The sequence below is a fragment of the Sus scrofa genome, chromosome 2 (genome assembly GCF_054392235.1).
Source record: "Sus scrofa isolate SSC_HxYL_T2T_F1_AM1 chromosome 2, Sscrofa_HxYL_maternal_Yorkshire_Landrace_v2.0, whole genome shotgun sequence".
Lineage (NCBI taxonomy): Eukaryota > Metazoa > Chordata > Mammalia > Artiodactyla > Suidae > Sus > Sus scrofa.
This window is the reverse complement of record NC_139384.1, coordinates 103,145,085-103,167,099: the sequence shown is the minus strand read 5'-3', so window position 1 is coordinate 103,167,099 and position 22,015 is coordinate 103,145,085.

Below are 22,015 nucleotides of genomic sequence, written 5' to 3'. Positions count from 1 at the left end.
TCCACTGACCTAAAAAGTATTACTTAACTTCCATAGAACACAAGAGCGAAGATAACTCAGTAGGACCTTATTAAAATCCTCTGCATCATATTTTAAATAAGTAGCTAAAACCTAAATGTTTGGAAGATTTTTACATTACACTTTACAAAAAGGAAGATTTAAGGTTTACATTCAGATCCTGGTACAGGTTCTGCCACTTAAAAGTTGTGTGGAGTTAAGAGATTTATTTAAATTCTGTGGCCCTTTTTTTCTGCCTTCTGCCTCTGTATAATAAGGCTAGATTAAAACCACATTAAGAATACAAAAACTGATGATCTCACAATTATGACTTTGTTGAATTAGTAAAGAATACTTTATTAAAGTTAAATCACATATTAATAGAACTTTTTTCCAGAAAACATGTTAATCCACTGGTGATTTAAGAAACCATAATGGATTTTTTCTTGACTTATGTTCTAGTATTTAAAATAAGGTGATTGGAGTTCCCACAATGGCTCAGTGATAAAGAATCCAACTAGTATCCATGAGGACATGGATTTAATCCTTGGCCTTACTCAGTGGGTTGAGGATCTGGCATTACTGTGAGCTGTGGTGTAGATCACACACATGGCTTGATCCCTCATTGCTATGGCTGCTGTAGGCCAACAGCTGGGACTCTGATTCAACCCCTAGCCTGGGAAGTGCCATATGTCCTGGGTGTGGCCCTAAAAAGATAAAAAAAAAAATAAATAAATAAAATATAGTCTTCCCAAATTACTGTATTATCAACTAACAGCACATTTCATTCATACTTTCATTTTTTCATATTTAACCAATACTTAGGAAGCATTGTCTCTGTTCCAGACACTGTGCTATGTAATGGGTATATGGTAATGTACCATGCTACCTGGAACATAGATTCTACTTGGAGAAGCAGAGATTAAGCAAAGAAAAATACAAAAATGTAGTTACACATGGTGAAAAATGATTCAAAGAAAAGATTCTTTGAGAGGTGAGAATGGAGAATCTATTTTAGATTTGGAAACAAAGGAAGGCCTATCTGAAAGCAAGAAAAGGCTGTCTAGCAGCCTAACTTGCAGAAATGAATAAGGACCTGGGTGAGAAAGTTTGAAAATGTGACAGGACTTCGTGAACTAAATTGTGCTGAAGAGAAAGACAGCCTAAGAATTATCTGCCTCTTAGGATAATAAAAGGCAGATAATAGAGCTGTGTAATGTATTTAAATTTCCTTGAGCAGTTTGGGGTACTACTTAAGGGCAACTGAAAACCATTACAGCCTTTTTCTAAGCTTGGGAGTAGTGGAAAATGATTTTCATTTTACAAAGATTGTCATAAAAGTTGGTCAAAGATTAGAGGGCAGGGAAGGTGATAATAAAAGTATACAGCTAAGACATCAGGAAAGAGAAGCTAGTGGCAGTAGTAGAGAAGAAAATGGGAGTACACTTCACTGGTATTAAGGAGATGATCCTGCAATTGTAATGAAATCAACCTCCCCACTTGTGGGGTTTTGTTTGTTCTGGATTGATTAGTTTCACCAAAATTATTATGGTTATGGTTCCAGACAAGAAGTAAAGGAAGGGCAGAGGTATATGTGAGTATAATTATGATGGACTGAGTTTAGATGGAATTAGAGTTCCCTTAGTGGTGCAGTGGGTTAAGAACCTGGCATTGTCACTGTAGCAGTTTGTGTAGCTCTTGTGGTATGGGTTCAATCCCTGGCTGGGGAAATTCCGTGTGCCATGAGCATACCCTCCCCAAAAAAATAAGTGAGATAAGGGGGCAGTAGAGTAGGGAAGAATTGATAGTAAGTCATGGGATCCATGGATTCAGTCTCAAAGATGCTATGTGATGTGACAATAGCATGTGACAAGGACATGTTTTACAGCAAAGGAATAATGTGTTTAGAGGGTACAGTATTTCAGTAAGAGAGTTTTGGGGGTGGAGCCTCATCTATATAGAAGCTGCTGTTACCTAACATAAGTTCATGTGCCCAGTGCACATTGAGGCCAAATAAACCAAAACAACAGTTTGGTGCAGAGAAGGGTTTATTGCAGGGCCGAGCAAGGAGAATGGGAGGCTCATGTCCAAAAGCCTCAAACTCCCCTATGGTCTTAGAAAAGTTTTTAATCTGTGAAATTTAGGATGAGGGCAGCAAGGTGTGTGGCTTTCTTCTAATTTGTTGGTGGCGAGGTTAAAGGGGAGTGTTTCTGGGAATCTTGTGCTCATACAGATGGGTGGGGGCCTTAGATACTATAGAAGGGCTCAAAGATACTGTTCTGTATATTCTTTCGGGAGGAACCAGGTCCTTGCCCCAAGGTCACAGTACTTTTTCTTGATTCTCCTCCCTTGTTTCTGCATTCCCTCCCTTCCCTGATTAACAACATTTTCAATCTGCCTTTTTAAACTCAGAAGGTCAAAGAGGCTATGTGAAATCTATTCCCTACAAACTAGAAATGGGGGAAATGGAGACCATTTGTCCCCATGGGGTCCTGCTTGGATTCATCACCAAATGATGAAAGGCATTAAAAGAAACTAGAACACTGCATCAGTGGGTGAATGAATATGACATGGGACTAAAAGCCCACTTAAATCATAGTTTTTATAGCTCAGTTCTATACCTTAATGATACCCAAGCAATTTAGGGAAACGTCTGTTATTTCAGAAATAGGCTCGGGACTTTTTTTTATCATTTATTTATATATATATATTTTTTCTACTGTACAGTTACACATACATGTATACATTCTTTTTTCTCACATAAGTGTTCCACCGTAAGTGACTAAACAGAGTTCCCAGTGCTGCACATCAGAATCCCATTGCTAATCCATCCCAAAGGCTATATTCTGCATCTATTTTACCCAGCAATCCCACTCTTAGGCATATATCCGGACAAAACTTTCCTTAAAAAAGACATATGCACGTGCATGTGCATTGCAACACTATTCACAATAGCCAAGACATGGAATCAACCCAAATGTCCACTGATAGATGATTGGATTAGGAAGATGTGGTATAGATACACAATGAAATACTACTCAGCCATAAAAAAGAACGACATAATGCCATTTGCAGCAACAAGGATGGAACTAGAGACTCATCCTGAATGAAGTAAGACAGACAGAGAAAGACAAACACCATATGATATCATTCATATCTGGGACTTTTTAAAAGTAACATTAAGGTGTGATTTATATTAATTTTACAGCCATATCATGTTACTGAAAAGCTGTCAAAATCAGTATAAATTCGTGTTAATGCAGAATTATCTCAGAATTTTAATAACATCTTTCTAACAACCTTTTAAATTGAACAAATTGTTAGCAATGTACTCGCCTGTCATTAAAAAATAAAAGAAATCATTTGGCTGATTATTTAAAAGAAATAACAAGTTTGAAAATATGGTATGATGACATAATGTATGTGAGAAAATTATCTGTCATTCAGACATTTAAGTTCAAAAGAATATGAGGTGCCACTCCATAATTAAAATATGCTGGAGTTTATAAATTTATAAGAACAAAGTGGTTTTGAATTGGGCAAGCACAAGACTTGTTGGCCTGTGGGATGGATACCGTCCAACAACCTTATATATTCCTACACTACACTATGGAAGAATTCTACAAAATTGTTCCATTAATGTACATGTTTTATATTGAAATAGAAAGTCTCTGGAAGTATTTACTTCTTTCTAAGTTTTAATTCTTTTCTCTACTTACTGAGCTTTGTGATACTGACCCCAGTTAATTGGTTACTCTCTTCTGATTGCATCTCAAAACTACAACCCTTGATCAAGAACTTTCCAATAGCAAGGTACCCTGAGGAAAGTGCCAAATTACTATGGAATAGCTCATGTTGTAGGACACTTTTCCTCAAGCCAAAACTGCATTGGATTTTAAAGTTTGGTTGTAAAAAGTTGGCCAAGTGATCACTGGACAGGTGAACTGTTAGGTTTTATAAGACTATTTTGAAGTATTAAATCTCAGTCCGTATCTGCTAGAGTGTGTTACCTTTATTCAGAATTTATAAGATATTAAGATCCACACTTACCTACATTTAAAAAAATAATAAGTGCTAAATAAAGACTACCTTGATTATTAGCTTGGAAACATTATTTAAAAGGGGGGAGGGGGAGGGAGTGGGATGGATTAAGATCTTTGGGTTAATAGATGTAGACTCTTGCCTTTGGAATGGATTAGCAATGAGATCCTGCTGTGTAGCACTGGGAATTATGTCTAGTCACTTATGATGGAGTATGATAATGTGAGAAAAAAGAATGTATACATGTATGTGTAACTGGGTCACCATGCTGTACAGTATAAAATCGACAGAAGACTGCAAACCAGCTATAATGGAAAAAAATTAAAATCATTATATAAAAAAAAGAAAATTAAAGTCAAGACACATTAACTCGTCCTTTATACAGGCACAATTCTAACTGGCAAGTACAGAAACAAGTGCCTTCACTGCAAGAAGACTGTTTTACTGTGTCTTTAAATTTGAAACGCCTCTGAATTGAAATGTCAGGAGAATGCATCTGTTGAGCAATTTGCAGTTAGCAGAATATTCTTTAGGAAAACTGCATTAGCATCAAGATGGCAATGTGCAGATCGAAGGGATATTATAATGGTTTGCAAAGTCTCACCCTCCTTTGCTTAAGAACCTAAAGGCAGCACTAGAAGCCATCTAAGTTGAGAACTGTTGGTTGTCTATGTTCTGATATTACTGCCACTGACTATAAAGCAGAAAGGCAAAAAAGAAGTTCCTTACCCTCCAGCTGAAGGCAACACCAAACTTGCCAAGTCAAAGAGGTAGCATTGAATTATAGATACTCAAAATCCACTTAATAAGTAAGTGGGATTAGTGCTGTCTCTTAAAAATGCTGCTTTGAATTCAGGGCTCTATTTGTGGAAGAGAAATGAAGAATAACAGAAACTGCTCAGTAAATGATAAAGAAATAGAAAATAGAAAATAAGAAAAAAGGCTAGAGCCCAAGGCAGGGAAGTGGGCTTAAGGCTAAATCATAATTTTCTTTGATAACCACTGAAATGTATAAAAACCATTTCTCAATGTATCTATGTATAAAATGTACCAATGTTATGCCAAGCTATAATTTTATAATCAAAGGTGTGATGATAGCATGATGGTTTTGAGGCCTATTGCACATTGCATAGCAGAAAAACATTGTTAATTTAGAGCTCTGATTAATAAACTAGATTTAGGGAGTTCCCATCTTGGTGCAGTGGTTAACGAATCCAGCTAGGAACCATGAGATTGTGGGTTCGATCCCTGGCCTTGCTCAGTGGGTTAAGGATCCAGCGTTGCCGTGAGCTATGGTGTAGGTTGCAGATGTGGCTCGGATCCCACGTGGCTGTGGCTGTGGCGTAGGCCAGCAGCAATAGCTCTGATTAGACCCCTAGCCTGGGAACCTCCATATGCCACGGGAGCGGCCCTAGAAAAGGCAAAAAGCCAAAAAAATTAAAAAATAAAAAGTAAATAAATTAGATTTTGTGTGGAATATTGGCCATTCATAAATGCACTTTTCTCTCTCCAAGATGGGTCATTTATTCAGTAGGGAGCAAAGACTCTATACTATTATTATTTTTTTAATGATTTTTATTTTTTTCCATTATATCTGGTTTACAGTGTTCTGTCAATTTTCTCCTGTACAGCATGGTGACCCAGTTACACATACATGTATATTATTACTTATATATAATGAAAACAATGGACTATTGAGGCCAGCTTCCTAAGAATCGGACTTACTTTCTGTTAAAGTTTTTTCCAGTTCTATTGAAATATAATTCATATACATCAGTGTATAAGTGTAAAGTGTACAACATAATGGTTTGATTTACATATATTTTGAAATGATTATTGCAATACATTTAGTTAGCATCTATCATCATTAACCTCTTGACCCAGTTTCCAGTATGCTTGGTTTGAAGCATAATGTACTTCAGTCCAGATCTTTCTGGGTCACTGTCAACAGAATCGATAAAAGCACTGTCTTGCTTCTTGAGGGTCAGGCTGCAAAATAGTTTAATAATAATGTATATTATTTTGACTAATCATAACTCACATTTTAATGGAGATGTACAGTTTATAGTATGCTATCCTTTGCATTATCCTCTTTGATTATAGGCGCATTTGCCAATGTGTGTCTTGCATTTAGTAAGAACTCAGGAAGTATTTGTGAATTGATTAACTATATAATCTTCTTGCTAATGCAAGCAGTGAAATAGTAACTCTGGTTACATCATTACCTCAGCTATCAGGTTCATTGTGATAATTTCCACAGGAAAACTGCCTCCAAATACCAACACCACAGTTTGACCTAGAAGGGGTAAGGTCTAGCCTGGTGATTAGAAAAGGGCATGGCTTTCTGTGTTACATAAAGGCCAAAGCTGCTTCTTTGTTTACCTGGTGTACCAAATTCTACACATGCAGTCACTTTGAAGCCATAGCTTGCCCCATTAATATCCCAGTCACAACGATTTGTTCTTAGAACATTTTTTATCATGCTAAGCAATACTTAAGTGTGTTTTGGCATCAGATTGCTTTTGAGTTTTGTTCCATAATGATTTTATTAAATGTGTATGCTAAAGAAGGAATGAGTCAGTGAATAAAAATTACCCCTGGAATATTTTAGCCAGGCAGGCTTCATAAATAATGCTTTGTTTTTGCTGCTGATGTCAATCTAGCCAAGCCTTTCAATGCCTGTCTTTGTTATTCCAAGTGCCTTGGTTGCTAGCTCTAGAGCTCGCTCTCTCTTGCTTTCTTTTTTTGTAAGAAAATACAAATAGAAATATTGTAGGTGAAACCATTACTGAAGATCAAAAATTCATTTTGCCACAAAAAGAGAAGACCCCAGGATATGAATAAGTGCAAAATGGAGAAAATAAGAATAAAAGAAAGGAAAAAATTGAATTGTAAGCTAAGTGGCATGTTATTCTTATAAAACACATTAAATTAGTTTTATTTTTTTTTTGTAGTTTTGTAGTACTTGCATTCAAATAGTTTAAAAGAATATTACTGAAACAAAGGTCAGCTAATATGTCCTGAACCATCTGGGGATGCATCATGCAAAAATGCTCACAGGATATGTTAAGTAATAGATGTTTAGTTTACAAGTGGTTGCACCAGGTCATTTAATCCTGAGATTAGGAAGATATGACAGACACCCTTGAGGTGCCCACTTCTCTCCATGAGTCATCCCTGTATGATCCCTTCATCTAGAGTGCAGAAGTAACTTGCTTCTAAACAATAAAATATGCCCCAAGTATTTCTTTTTCAATAGAATATTGTTTTAGCAGACTGGAGCCAAAGATTCTACTACTGGCCTTGAAGGAGTAGGAGGCTGTGGTAGAAAATACCCAGGAAAAAAAAGACCCCATGGCAGGGGAACTGTGTGCAGCCCCTAAGATCCGAGAGGGCCCCAAGAAGCAGGAGACCTCAGCCACATAGTTGCTGGGAACTGAATTCTGCTCACAACCTGAATGATCCTAAGAACAGATTATTTCTTCCTTGAGCCTCTATATGAGAACTCAATCCTGTCAAAATCTTGACTGCAGCCTTTTGAGAGCAGAGGACCCAACTCACTCATGCCCGACTCAGCCTGCAGAAACTGTGAGAGAATAAATATGTGCATTTTTAAGCCCTGAACTGTGTAGTCATTTGCTAAAGTGGCAACAGAAAATTGATACGCCCAGTGTCAGCAATGGAACAGAACTGCAACATTTTTCCAATCTTTTTTTTTTCTTTTTTCATTTTTGGTAAGAACATTTAAGTTGTACTCTCTTAGCAAATATCTTTTTCAATATGTGTTTTTTAACTGTAATCACCATGTTTTATATTAGCTCCTCAGATCTTATTCATTTTGTAGCTGAAAGTTTATACCCTTTTATCAAACTTGTCCTATTTCTCCCACCACCCAGCTATTGTAAATACTTTTGTGCTCTTTGTATTAATCACTTTTTTATTAGATTCCTCATAAAAAGTGACACCATGCAGCATTTGTCTTTGTCTGGCTGTATTGTTCAGCATAATATTCTCAAGTTCTGTCTTTGTAGGCTGAAATGGTGGGATTTCCTTCTCTCTCAAAGCCAAATAGTATTCTTGTGTGGGCGTGTGTGTGTATGTATGTATGTGTATCACAGTATCATCTTCTTTTTCCTTCATCAGTGGACACTTAGATGGTTTCCATTTCTTGGATATTAGAAGCAATACTGCAATGAACACAGGAGTGCACATATCTCTTCAATGTCCTGTTTTCATTTCCTTGAGATATATACTCAGAAGTAAAACGTCTGAACCATATGGTAGTTCAATTTTTAATTTTTTGAAGGACCTCCATACTGTTTTCCATAGTAACTGTACCAATTTGTATTCTTATCAACAGTGTGCAAGAGCTCCCATTTCTCCACACCATCATCAACATGATGTTATCTCTTAGCTTTTTGATGATAGCAATTCCAAAAGGTGGGAGGTAATGTGTCATTATGGTTCTGGTTTGCATTTCCCTGATAGTTGAGTAAATTTTATATGCTCTTTGGTCATTGGCATTTCTTCTTTGGAAAAATATCTATACTTATACAAATTTCTTAGTCAGATTTTTTTTATATTGAGTTGTATGAGTTCTTTATATATTTTAGAAATTAATTTAGAATATATTATCAGATATATGATTTGCAAATATTTTCTCCCATTCTATAGTTGGTCTTTGTGTTTTGTTGATTATTTCTTTGGAATGCAGAAAATTTTAGCTTAATATAGTACCATGTATATATGTTTGCTTTTTTGTTTTTGCCTCTGATGTCAAATCCAAAAAATGATCGATAAGAACAAAGTCAAGGGTCTTACTGCCTATGTTTTCTTCCAGAAGTTTTGTGGTTTCGGGTCTTAAATTTTAGCGTTTACTCCATTTTGTGTTGATTATTGTTGGTGGTATAAGATGATGATCCATTTTCATCTTTTTGCATGTACCATCCAGTTTTCCCAGCATCATCTATTAAAGAAACTATCTATTTTCTTCTGTATATCCATGGTTCCTTTGTCATAATTTGATAATATATTATTGTGGCTCTCTGTTCTTTTCTCTTGGTCTGTTTTTATGCCAGTACCATGTTGTTTGATTACTGTTGCTTTTTGGCATAGTTTGAAATCAAGATACATGATTCCTCCCACTTTCTTCTTCTTTTTCCAGATTTCTTTGACTAGTGGAGGTCTTTTGTAATTCCATAGAATTATAAAATTTGTAGTATATTTATCCTTGCTATAGCAGAGCAGTAGAATTTAGTGAGTGGGGATCCTATTGTGGCTTCAGTGGGTTAAGAACTCAACATAGTGTCTCTGAGGATGTGGGTTCAATCCCTGGCCTCACTTAGGTTAAGGATCTGGTATTGCTGCAAGCTGCAGCATAGGTCACAAATGTGGCTCAGATTTGGTGCTGCATTGGCTGTGGCATAGACATACCCGAAGCTGAAGTTCCAATTTAGCCCCTATATGGAGAAATTCCATCTGCTGCAGGTGCAGTCTTAAAAGCAAAAAAAAAAAAAAGGAATTTGGTGAGTGGTCTTTCCAGGGCAGGTTGGCTTTTCTGCAAAGTAAAATAAATAGTACTATTTTGGGTTTAAAGAAAATAAATCCTAAAAAATGGAATTACTTATTATTTTTTAGCAATTTGAGACTAAAGTATTGGGAGTTATACATCATATATTAAATGATAATGATAGAATATTACTATTTTGAAAATCAATGTATGTTGTAAAATATATTATTGAGAAAGAGGAAATAATGTGAACTACTGGATGTTTGAAAAGCTTCATTGACAAAAATTAAAAGCTGAAGAATCTTAAGCCTAAATACTGATGCATAACTAAGAAAAAAACTGAATTTTATTCAGCATGCATTATCATATATGAAAGGGTTGGAAAAACTCACTGAACAAAGACTCTGAATTTTTATGAAGGATAGGTATAAAGGAATTCACTTTAGATTTTCATGAAATAGAATTTAGTGGGATATGGGGAATAAAACCTACTGACAATAATGTTGCTAAAATTTGTAGAATAGCTGAAGAGGGTGAAGAATTGCTGTCTACTGAGTGAAAGAATGAATCAGTTCCATATATCTTAGATGATACAAAATCACCTTCAACTGCTCTGAGAGTCTGGGGATCATGTGGTTTCTTCACTAGAGGTGCTGCCTACAGAAACTGGAGTAGCAATAGCTGCTGGTTATGTTTCAGGTACTGGCAGCATCTAGAAGTCTCTGTTACTTTCACAAAAGCAGTGCTCACGCCATAGCTATCTCTGCTGAACTGTCAAGTCCTGGAGTTGGACAAGTTCTGTTAAGTCTGGAGACCAACCCTGACTTTGGCCTCAGGAGGACTAAGTAGGAGTGGGGTGCTCACCCTGGAAGCAGTAGATTCTCTTTGATGACACTTACATTTGATCACTTGGTATTGTAGTGCTCAGAAGGTAGTGGGCTCCAGGTGCCTCTTATCTGCTGCACATAATACATGGGATTGTGTCTTACTGCTACTGCCCCTCAGAAAGAAATGTTTAATTTTTACCTTCAAGAGATTTTGGTGGGAATTCTCCTTGTGGCAAAACAGGAATGACAATGTCTTGAGAGCACTGGGACTCAGGTTGGAGCCCAGTCCCAGCACAGTGGGTTAAGGATCTGGCATTGCCACAATTGCAGATTAGGTCCCAACTGCAGATCCTATCTGATCCCTGGCCTGGGAACTCCATATGCTGCCAGGCAACCAAAAGAGAAAAAAAATAATAATAATGCTGAAAGATTTTGGTGACAGATTGCAAAACATACTTAGAGAAAATGGTCTATCTCAAAGACTTGAAATTTCCGACTTCCCTTTTCATGAAATCATTCCTTTGGTGTAACTTTTGTGTTTATCTGTTGAGAATACACATGGCTTTGCTTGACCTTGATGAGCTACTCTTTCATGGCCTCCTTATCCTCATCCTCATCTTGATTTTGGACTCTGTCCTGTGTTTTGTTAGCTATGTTATCTTGTATAAATTACCTGCCCTACTTCTTTTTTCTCAAATATCTCATCTGAAAACGGGGATAATATCTCTAGAAATCTCAGTATAAAACAGGATCATAAATATATATTACTTACCTTTTAGCATTTTTTCCTCCCATAAGTAAATACAGTTTTACGTTATGTTTGTGTTTTCCTCAAAGGTCCAAATTTTAATCCCTAAAACTTTTCATCAGAGGGACTCTTAACTTTCTTTCAGGAATCCCCAGAAATAAAAGTTTTACTGGACCACAGTAAATTCATGAAATATAAACTCACATATTTTCTACATTGACATCTTTTGAACTTGTCAAGAATTACCTGTAAGCCTAAAGAAACTGCTGTTGACCTTTGCTTATACCTCGAATTTACAGTTAAAGGTTTGGAAGGTCAATGGTCCATTATTTTTTCCACCTTTTATGTTTGGCCAGATAAACAATTGTAAGGGTCTAAAAGTACTAAAAATAACAGAACAGGTTAAAATGTCTGCTATTGCTCTGACATGTTGACTCTCACAAAGTCAACTTATAAAGCACTGTATTTAGTTGAAAGATTAAGTAACTCCTCTCTTCAAAGCACTCACCATCCTCCCCACCATCTTTAATTCTCCTAAATCATTATTTACACAGGTATATCTTTAGTAATATTCGAGTTTTTATACTATTTATTTTGATAATTTCCACTTTGATCACGATGTTGATAAAGAGATAGACAATAAAAAAATTTGTCTCCCAAAAGTATAAAGTAGACTGTCATCAACCAAGTTAAAGTAAACTTAAGAGAAAACATCCTGTATCAGTGGCAAGTGAAAAATTATGGCTTCAGATAATGATGATGAGCAATACACTTTTCCAAGATGTAATTTTGATTAGTTAAAATGAGTAAAAATTAGTTTTCTAATCTCACTGGAGTTTCCTGAGAACAGCCGTTCCAAAAGTCTGATAAAATCCATTTGGCATAGTAGTTCTGTAACTTTCCCATAACCTCACCCAGTGAATCTGATTGACTTCCTATAGCTTTAATCTGCTTGGGAAGATACACCAGTATAACTTCCATAATATAGAAGAAAGGAGAAAGCTGCAATTTCGAAACAGTCTTCCTTCATGTAATTTAGAAATACCTAATTTGTTTCTTCCTCCTATATATGGTCTTTGTAGTGTTGGATCTAGCAGTGAACCAGAAGAAGAGATGGGAAATGACAGACTGAGAATAAATTGCTCTCTGCATTTTACCTGGCAAAATATTTAGATAAGGAGGAAATGAAACCCCCTGGAAGTACTTCAAGACTATCATGACAAGGGCTAAAATGACAAAGCTAAAATTCTGATTGGTGATACCACTTTGCTCAAATAAAAGCTTTCCTCATTGCTGGAACCTTCAGTCTATGAATTCATTTTTTGTATTGAGCCCATCTGTTTTCTTGGCATTTGGCCATTTTTTCATGAAATACAAACATGTTAAAATTTGAAGGTTCCCCAGCTCCTTAAATCTTTTGCTCAAAGAACTTGTTAAATCTTTTTTTCATTTTGTGATATACATAGTATATTCTTTAGCATCTCCCTTAATTTCAACTTTGTCACTTCATACATCCTCCTTGTTTCCTAATTAAAAGAACTGTAAAAGGGGAAGGAGAGAGAAGAGAGAGAAAGAGAGAATTTGAGATGAGAAAGATGAACAAAGTCAAAAGTTAGATTTCTTGTTGTTTGCTTTTTTTTTTTTTTTTTTTTTAATTTTATGGTCACAGATGTGGTATATGGATGTCCCTGGGGCAGAAACTGAATGTTCGCTACAGCTGTGATCTTTACCACAGCTGCGGAGACACTGGATTCTTTAACCCACTGCACTGGTGGAGATCGAACCCATGCCTGGATCCACAGCAACCCAAGGTTCTGCAGTTGGATTCTTTTTTTTTTTTTTTTTCTTTTTTCTATTTCTTTGGGCCGCTCCCGCGGCATATGGAGGTTCCCAGGCGAGGGGTCCAATCGGAGCTGTAGCCACTGGCCTATGCCAGAGCCACAGCAACGCAAGATCTGAGGCACGTCTGTAACCTACACCACAGCTCACGGCAACGCCGGATCGTTAACCCACTGAGGAAGGGCAGGGACCGAACCCGCAACCTCATGGTTCCTAGTCGGATTTGTTAACCACTGAGCCACGACGGGAACTCCAGCAGTTGGATTATTAACTCATCGCACCACAGCAAGATTTCCAGATCTTTTTGTTATTATTTTAATTTTGTATCTTACTTGGAGTAAATATTTAACTCCAAATTCTGTTTGGAGGGAGTTGCAGTGATTAACAGGATCACCGTCAAACCTAAGGAAGTAAAAAGAAAACATGAGAAAGTAAGCATAAAAGAAAATTAAAAGCAGAATTGGAGTTCCCATTGTGGCTCAGTGGACCCTGACTGGTGTCCATGAGGAGGCAGGTTTGATCCCTGGCCTCGTTCAGTGGGTGAAGGATCCAGCGATGGTATGAGCTGTGGTGTAGGTTGTAGGCATGGCTGGGATCCCGTGTTGCTGGGGCTGTGCCATAGGCCAGCAGCTTCAGCTAGGATTTGACCCCTCGCCTGGGAACTTCCATATGCTGCAGTTGCAGCCCTAAAAAGATAATAAAAAATCAAAGCAAAATTGGCAAAGGAGAAGGGAAAAGAGCAAAAGACAAAAACACAAAGAAAAAAGAAAATTAGGTAGTAAGGCAATAATAACATTCAACATTTATTGAGATTATGTTTTGATCCTTTAATAGTCGCAACAATCTTGCGAATATTTCATCTTTAATTTTGCAGATCAAGATACCGAGTGGCATAGGGTTAAATAACTTTACATACATGGCAAAACCAGGATATACAGGAATGCTATTATCAATTACAATAGAATGGCTGGCCTGATTTTCTGAAGAATCTTTTTTTTTTGACTTTCATGATAAATACACCTCATGATAAAATTCTTCAGGGGTGAAGAATCACGTAGCTTCCAGGAATAACTGCCAAGGCACATAAATGCATGGTTGCCCTTTCATATAACCCTGGCTAAAAATTTACATTGAGTAACAGCCTAGTTTTAGACTCTTAGGCTTTTAGTTTGATAAATATTAGTATTCTTTGACACCTGAATGTATGCCAGTCATATTAGCAAAGATAATTAAATTTTTATTACCTGGTAGACTTTAAAATAATGTCCAAAATTTAAAGAGTTCATTATAATTAATAAAAGACCGTTTAAGTATGATGGACCTTTTCTAAGCATTCTGAAAATATGCTTGTTAATTCTTTAAATAAACCACAGGACAAAATTAAATCATGTAATTGGAAATAGTCATTTCAGAAGTCTATAATAAATTCAGTTCCCGAGAGTTAATACAGCTATCTCTGTGTATATTAAACAGTGAAAAGTAGATTGAGGGAGGTTTTAGATTTATCAATTAAGTGGTAAGTGTATCTCTAAAGATTTCATGGGGTTTTGATAAGCATCCATGGTTTCTGGAATTTCTTTGGATAATATCTCACACCAAATAAATTTTTAGTTAAAAAAATAAATTAGAATGTCCTATGAGACTGAGTTTTTACATATAAAGTAGGTAAACCTTACTCAGAGCTGCAATGACAAATGCTTTTTTGTATTGGCAATTATTCATTTACCCCTTAAGTACTAAATACCTGTAATGTAACTAACAAAGGCTCAGGCAATGAGGACAGAGATATCAATAAGACGTCACCACTTCCTCTCAAATAACTATATAACCTTCTGATAGATATGGCCTTGTGAAAAATAATTACACTTCTGAGAAGTGCTAAAAGAGGATATGTGTAAGATAAAATTTAGAGGATGGAAATTTCAGCCAGGAGTTAGGGTTGAGGAAAGAGCATGGGCAGGGAAATACTCTTGAGAAGAAATGGCATTTTAGCAGAAAATTTGAGTAAATTAATTAGACAAAACAAGTTTTCTCCAAGAGCCTTTCATTGTTGCGGTGTTATTGGCAAATTGTCTCTTCAAAGTCCTATCTCCTATTCCTGCTCTTTCCTCTCTCACCCCTAACTAGTACCACAGCTTGGCATTCTGGGAAACTGTTGAAAAGCTGCTTTTGTTTATTTTTTAATGAGATATAATGTTGGCATTACTTTCCATAGAAAAGCCACTGTTCTCAAGCACAGGAAAGTCTCTTTGTTAATCAAAACCCTTAAATTATAGGATTATTCACCCACTATAAAGTGAACCTCTGAAATAAGAGGCACTCAAAAACTTTCAGAGCAGACAAAAAATGTCTGACCCTAGGTTTCGCCTAGAATGAGCCTATAAGTGATTTTTCACCTTCCCAAGAAAGAAGATTATGACCTGTCCCTGTATCTATTTATTCAGCCTTTCTTAGCTTCCCAAATATCAGCACTTGCCCCTAAAAACTCACCTTCACTCACTCAACCTCAGTCCTTCCCTGGTCCACTTTATATTTTTGTCTCTTGACTTGTATCAGCTAAAAGACTAGAAGAATTTCTCTTGTAATGGCTCTCATAACTCTATGCAGTTACTGCTTCATGTAAGTTCTGCCAAACTGTCTGAGTTCTGTTAGGCATGTTTCTGGAGCCTTAAACTTAGAGATTTTTTTTCCTTTTATTGGCTCTAGGTACATCAAAGCAGTCTTTAGCATAGCTACAAATGCATCTTAAATTTTATTCTTCTGCAGAAGTATGCCTTTTAGCTGCCTTGTTATTGTATTATAATTCATTTTTATTGTAATAAATGCACAATAACAAAGATACATTAAAGAATTTCTTCAAGCTGTAAAAAATGTGTTAAAGAAGTTCACTTTTCAGCATATTAAATTGTCAGAAGAATAAACTTATTAGCAAAGTCATGGGATTTCAGAATGTCATAAAACTAGATGCCATTTTTATTTTGAGGATAGAGAAAGTGAGACTCCAAGTCTCACTACCCAAATTTTTAACTTGTTTTCTTTTTTAAACTTGGTAACTGTTTATAGCATGTTTCATACTTTCTTTGAATGTGTTTAATTTTTAGAATCCAAATTTAAAAAATAATTGGTAGGGTTTCCCCCTGACATTTTTAAAGATTTTTCAGTTGTCCAAAAAGAACCCCAAAACATATAAAAGTATCCCCCCAAATACCTGATTTAAAGAAAAAGTAGACATTTCTCTTTTTTATGATAAATTACTAAGTATTTTATTCTGTCTTATAGATGGATAGCTCATTAACAGCAACCCATGGGGGAAAAAATACATAAGCAAAATGCTAAAAACTTGTAATACATCTAGCCTGGTAGTTGAAGTATCTCCTCATTACTTTTTGTTGCTTGTTCAGGAAGAATAAGACAGTGTTTGCTTTTACCTATTCTAATCAAAAGATTTGAATTAATTTGCTAAAAGACACAGAGAAAGAACATGTCAGAAGAGAGGAAGTATTAAGTGGTATCTATAAACTGGAGGGAGAATACCCAGGGGAGGATGTAGCACAACCATACCATCAAGATTCCACCTGGATCCAGATACCAAACAAACAGGAAAAACAGACTCCAGCAGGGATGAAGGCCCCAGGACCAAGATAATTCAAGGAGCTAAAAAACTTTAGGGTCAAAAGGATTGTTAAATTCACACTTAATGACCTAAATCCTCCTTCCCTGTTTCCCAAGCCCCCTTTCCTTTTTTTCTTCAGACTACATGGCCTATCACACAAAACCCTAAGTATAAGAAAGCCCTTGCCCCAATAGCAGGGAGCCTGAGTTCTCTCTGCTCAGTGCTCCCAGCCACTCTCTTGGTTGATAAACCTGCTTGAGATCTCACTGCTCCCCTTTGTTTTTCTTGACTCTACTGTCCTAACAGAAAGCACTTTTCCAGGGGAAATGAAAGAAGGGAAAATATAGTGAGGTCATAAAACAAGCCTCCATGATGCTTGTCTTAACATGATTTACTGCTGTAGTTGAGAGCAAGACCTCTGACCTTCCATTTTTCTACTTTTTGCAACATTTACTCACAGGTAAAACCACATCAGATTTCAGTGTAATTGACCAAACAGTATTCTTCAAATTAAGCTTTCTGCTACATTCATTCATTCATTCATTCATTAATCAACACTCCGGAAAAAATCCAGTTCTTTTTAGTTGCATATTCTACAGTTTGTCCTACTGAGTAATAGCAGTTATCCAGGGAAAGCCATTTCCATTGTTCTCATAGGTAGTCAAAAAAGAGAACTCTAAATAACAGTTGATCAGAAATAAAAATAATGATGGAATAAAAGTAATAACAATTTAAGAAATGAAATCCATACTACCTCTGTCTCAGTATGGCATCTTCTGCATGAATCTTTTTATTTCTTACATTACTAGTTGTATCATTATATTTTTTCTACAAACAGATGACATCTAGAACAGTTGAACAATATGTTTTTACTCTCTGGAAAATGATGAAAAAAATTTCTGCTACATACTATCACATTTTATCTTGGCTTTTTCATATGATATGAATATTTAAGCCTATTCTCAAATTGATCTTTATGTTTACCTGTTAATGAGAAACATTTCTAAAACTACATAAGAAGCCAAAAATTTCTAGCAGATTTTGTGCAAACTGAAAACATCATCAAAGAATGATAGTTTTCATATCAAATTAATATCAAACAGTAAGATATCATTTAGTCTTTAGGAAAGGATATGCAGATGGGAAGAAGACCTAATTTATTTTTCAACAGAAAAGGGAAAATCTTGTGTCAGAAAGTGTGATTAAAATGTAACACTTGCCTGTTAGTGAGACTGCAGAATAGATGGGAATTTGGAAAGTAAGTGCTAGGTGAAAACTTATTATGCATATGCTCTCTAATTTGCCATGCTCAATCATTTTCAAATTGTGATCACCTAAAGTAAAAATGGAACAGCTGTTATTAGGATCCAGTAGTGTGAAGGAAAAAAAACTACATTTGACCTCAGGACTGTAAAAAGACTAAAATTAAGCCCATCTTTATAAGTTAAATTTCAAGATTCAGACACATCATGGACCAACAAAATTTTAATGAAAATGTAGCATAATTTAATCCTAAAAAAATGCATACTGATCTCTAATATTATCAAATAGCTATTTTTAATGCTTTGAAATTTAAAAAGAATATACATTTGATCAGAAACAAAAAGATGTTTCAGGAACTAGAAAAATTGTTTGTATATTATAAAATCAACATTTATGGCACAATGAAAACATCAATTATTTGAAAGGATTATAGTGATAAAATGTAATATTAATTCAACACATATTTATTGAGTGCTGTAGTAGCTTACTATTGCTATTTAACAAATTACCACTAACAAAGTGGCTTAAAATAACCGTTTATTAGCTCACAGTTCTCTAAATGAGAAGTCCAAGCATGGTGTGCCAGAGTTCTCTAGTTTGGTTCTCAAAGTATTACACACACACACACACACACACACACACACACACACACACACACACGTAAGTTAGAAGATGTATTATATGAATTGGCTCACACGATTTTGAGCCAATTCAAGAGAAGATTCCACAGTCTGCTATCTGGAGCCAGAGAACCAGGAAAATCTAGGGAATAACACTCCAAAGGCCTGAGAAACTGGGGAGCTGATGGTATGACTCTGGGAATACTCTGAAAGCCACCAACTAGGAGCACTTATGTCTGAGGGCAAGAGAAATGAATGCCTCAGCTTACAGAACGGGAAAGTGGCCCTTCCTCTGTCTTGTGTTCTGAGGGAGTCCTCAGTGGACTGATTGATGCCCACCCACAATGGGGAGAGCATCTGCTTTACTCAGTCCACCAATTCAAATGCTAACCTCTTCTACAAAGGCCCTCTCAAGCACACCCAGAAATGTTTTACTGGCTACCTGGGCATCCCTTAGCTCAGGCAAGTTGACACACAAAATTAACATTGAGCGACTGTGAAGCTAGGAGATCCCGGCCGGGAGGACGTCGGATCTCGTTGTTCTCCCAATCTTTCGACCCTCCCCCAAAGCCCCTCAGTAAAGTGTATTGATCTCAAAAAAAAAAAAAAAAAAAAAAAAAAAAAAAAAACAACAACATTGACAGGGTTCAACTTAGCTGAGTTCTCCTCTCATGACTCTGAGGAAAAATATGCTTGCAAGTAAGATCATTGGCAGAATTCAGTTTCTTGCTGCTGTAGAATTGAAGTTCCCATTTTCTTGCGGGCTGTCAGTTAAGGGTAATTCTCAGTTCCTAAAGACCGTGTTCTGGAGCTCCAGTGGGGGCTCAGCAGTCAATGAACCAATTAGTATCCATTAAGTTGCAGGTTCGATCCCTGGCCTTGCTCAGTGGGTTAAGGATATGGCAGTGCTGTGAGCTGTGGTGTAGGTCTCAAAGGCAGCTGAGATCCTGTGTCACTGTGGCTGTGGTGTAGGCCAAAGGCTACAGCTCCAGTTTAACCTCTAGCCTGGGAACCTCCATGTGATGTCAATGTGGCCCTAAAAGGACAATTAAAAAAAAAAAAAGACTGCTCTCATTCCTTATCACTCAGACCATCCATCTCCAGACCTTGGGACACCAATAATCAGAGTTTGGAGCACAAGCAGAAGACTGCAAAGAAGTACTGGCCAAGGAGGTAGGAAGAAAACCCTTAGAATATGATATCATTAATGCAAGTGAAACGTGTGTTTCAAAGAAGAGAAAGTGTTACACTCTGTCAAATGCTGTTAATAGGCCAAGTAAAATAAAAACTGAACAAACCACTGGATTTGGCAATGTGCAGAACAGGGTTTACCTTAGCAACAGCTTGGAGTAAAATTTAAAGAGAAAAAAGAGAAGAGATATTGAAGATAACGCAGATGTGAAGACAACTTCTTTAAGAAGTTTCACTGTAAAGAGAAACTCAGGGAGAGAGAGAGGTATTACAGTTCAGGAAAAGTGCGATCAAACTGTTTTTACATGAGAAAAATAACAGAATGTTTGTACGCTAATGGGAATGATCCTCTGCAATGTAAAAAAACTGATGATGCTTTTGAATGATATTTTTGAGTAAGCAAGAGGGAAAAGGATCTTAGGCACAAGTGGAGGAGTTTACCTTGGTGTAGAGCAAAGAGAGTCCTTCCACAGTAATAGAAGTGAAGTCAGAGTAAGGATTATCCAGGAACATATATGCTGGTAGCTAGGTAGATGTGGTAGGTGCTTAGTGATATTTTTCTTTTTCTTTCTCTCTCTCTCTCTTTTTTTAACTTTTTTTTTTTTTTTTTTTTTTTTTTTTTTTTTTTTTTTTTAAGGGCTGTACCCACCACATAGGGAGGTTCCCAGGCTAGGGATGGGATCAGAGCTATAGCCGCTGGCCTACATGACAGCCACAGCAATGCCAGGTATGAGCTGAGTCTGTGACACCTCAGCTCACAGCAATACAGGATCCTCAACCCACTGAGAGAGGCCAGGGATAAAACCCTCATCCTCATGGATACTAATCAGATTTGTTTCCACTGAGCCATGATGGGAACTCCCAGTGATGTTTTTCTGATAGCTTATGTTTTCTTGGTGATATTAGATTATCAATAAAGGCTTTGAAGATATGAAAATCTAGTGTAGTAGAAAGAGCTTCCCTGAAGGAGTTAGGAAGACTGGATTCTTAAATTTTGCTGCCCTGAAATAAGCTTGTGGTTAATTTGGAGAGCCATGTTGAGCCATGTACTGCCTTTGTGACTCTACTCTTCTATCTGCAAAGGGAAAGGATTTAGAAACTTACGTTCGCATCTCTCCTAATGCCAAAACATTAATATTTTTATTATAATAATGTTACATAATCACTAATATTCAATATAAATACATATTACAATTAAGATTATTATATATTATTTTTACTGACACAATTATTGTTAATTTTTAACTGCAAAAATAACAGGACTTATTTTTAATATGAAGGATATATAGGTAAATTAGCTTCACATATCTCATGAAAAATACTATGGAATCAAATTTTACTGATTCTAGATAAGACTTGCTTACCTAAAATTTAAAGAATTTAAGCACAGAAGAGACCTTAGAGGTAATCTAAGAACTTCGTGTCTCAAAGGAGGAAACTGAGACCTAAAGAAAATGAAGAAACCAGTCCCAAGTACATATCTCTATCACCACACCAAGAGATAGTTGCTGGATCTCCTAGATGCCAAATGAGTGCTTTTGCATTATGCCAAGTAATAGACATTTATTCCTCAACATAGCTCTGCATCTTTTTTTTTTTTTTTTGATTTGGATTATACTTGTTTACTGTTTATAGTAAGAGTTAAATTTTCTGATAAATACCTTTCCGCCTTTGTTAATTTAAACATAGCATGTCTCTCACCCATTCAGCAATCAACAAGTATATACTGAATATTACTACGTGTGTATTTCTATTTCAAAATTGAGGATGCAGCAATAAACTCAGTATATAACGTCATTGCTCTCATGGAGCTTAATTCTAGTAATATAAATCTGTTCTCATTCCAGGATAAATCAATACGTTCAACTAACATTCCTTCATCTTCTCACATAATTCAAGAACATGGAACACTCGGCTAGGTGCTAGTGGATAGACACAAGCATAAGATGTGGTCCCTGTACTCAAAGGACTGATAGCATATCAAAGCAGACAAAAGGAGGAAGACAACTACAATTGACATTGATAAATGCTGGGACAGGAATGTACACAAAGGAGAAATTCTAATTAAGACCAAGAAGTCAAATCTAGCTTCCTGGTATGGCTGATATCTGTGTCCAACAGGATCAAAGATGTGTGAAGAAATTAACCCACTGAAAGTGGGGAGTTAAATAGCTTTTCAAGTCAAGTGAAAAGGCCAAAGGCAAGGAGTAGATTGTACAAGGTAGAGATGCAAGGCATTCTGTTAAATGAGCACGCCAGGCAAAGAGATAGAGGAGATTGGCATGAAGTTATTTTTATTTTGTTAATTAATAACTCCTTTTTGTCCTTTTTTTTTTTTTTTTTTTTTTTTTTCCTTTTTAGGGCTGT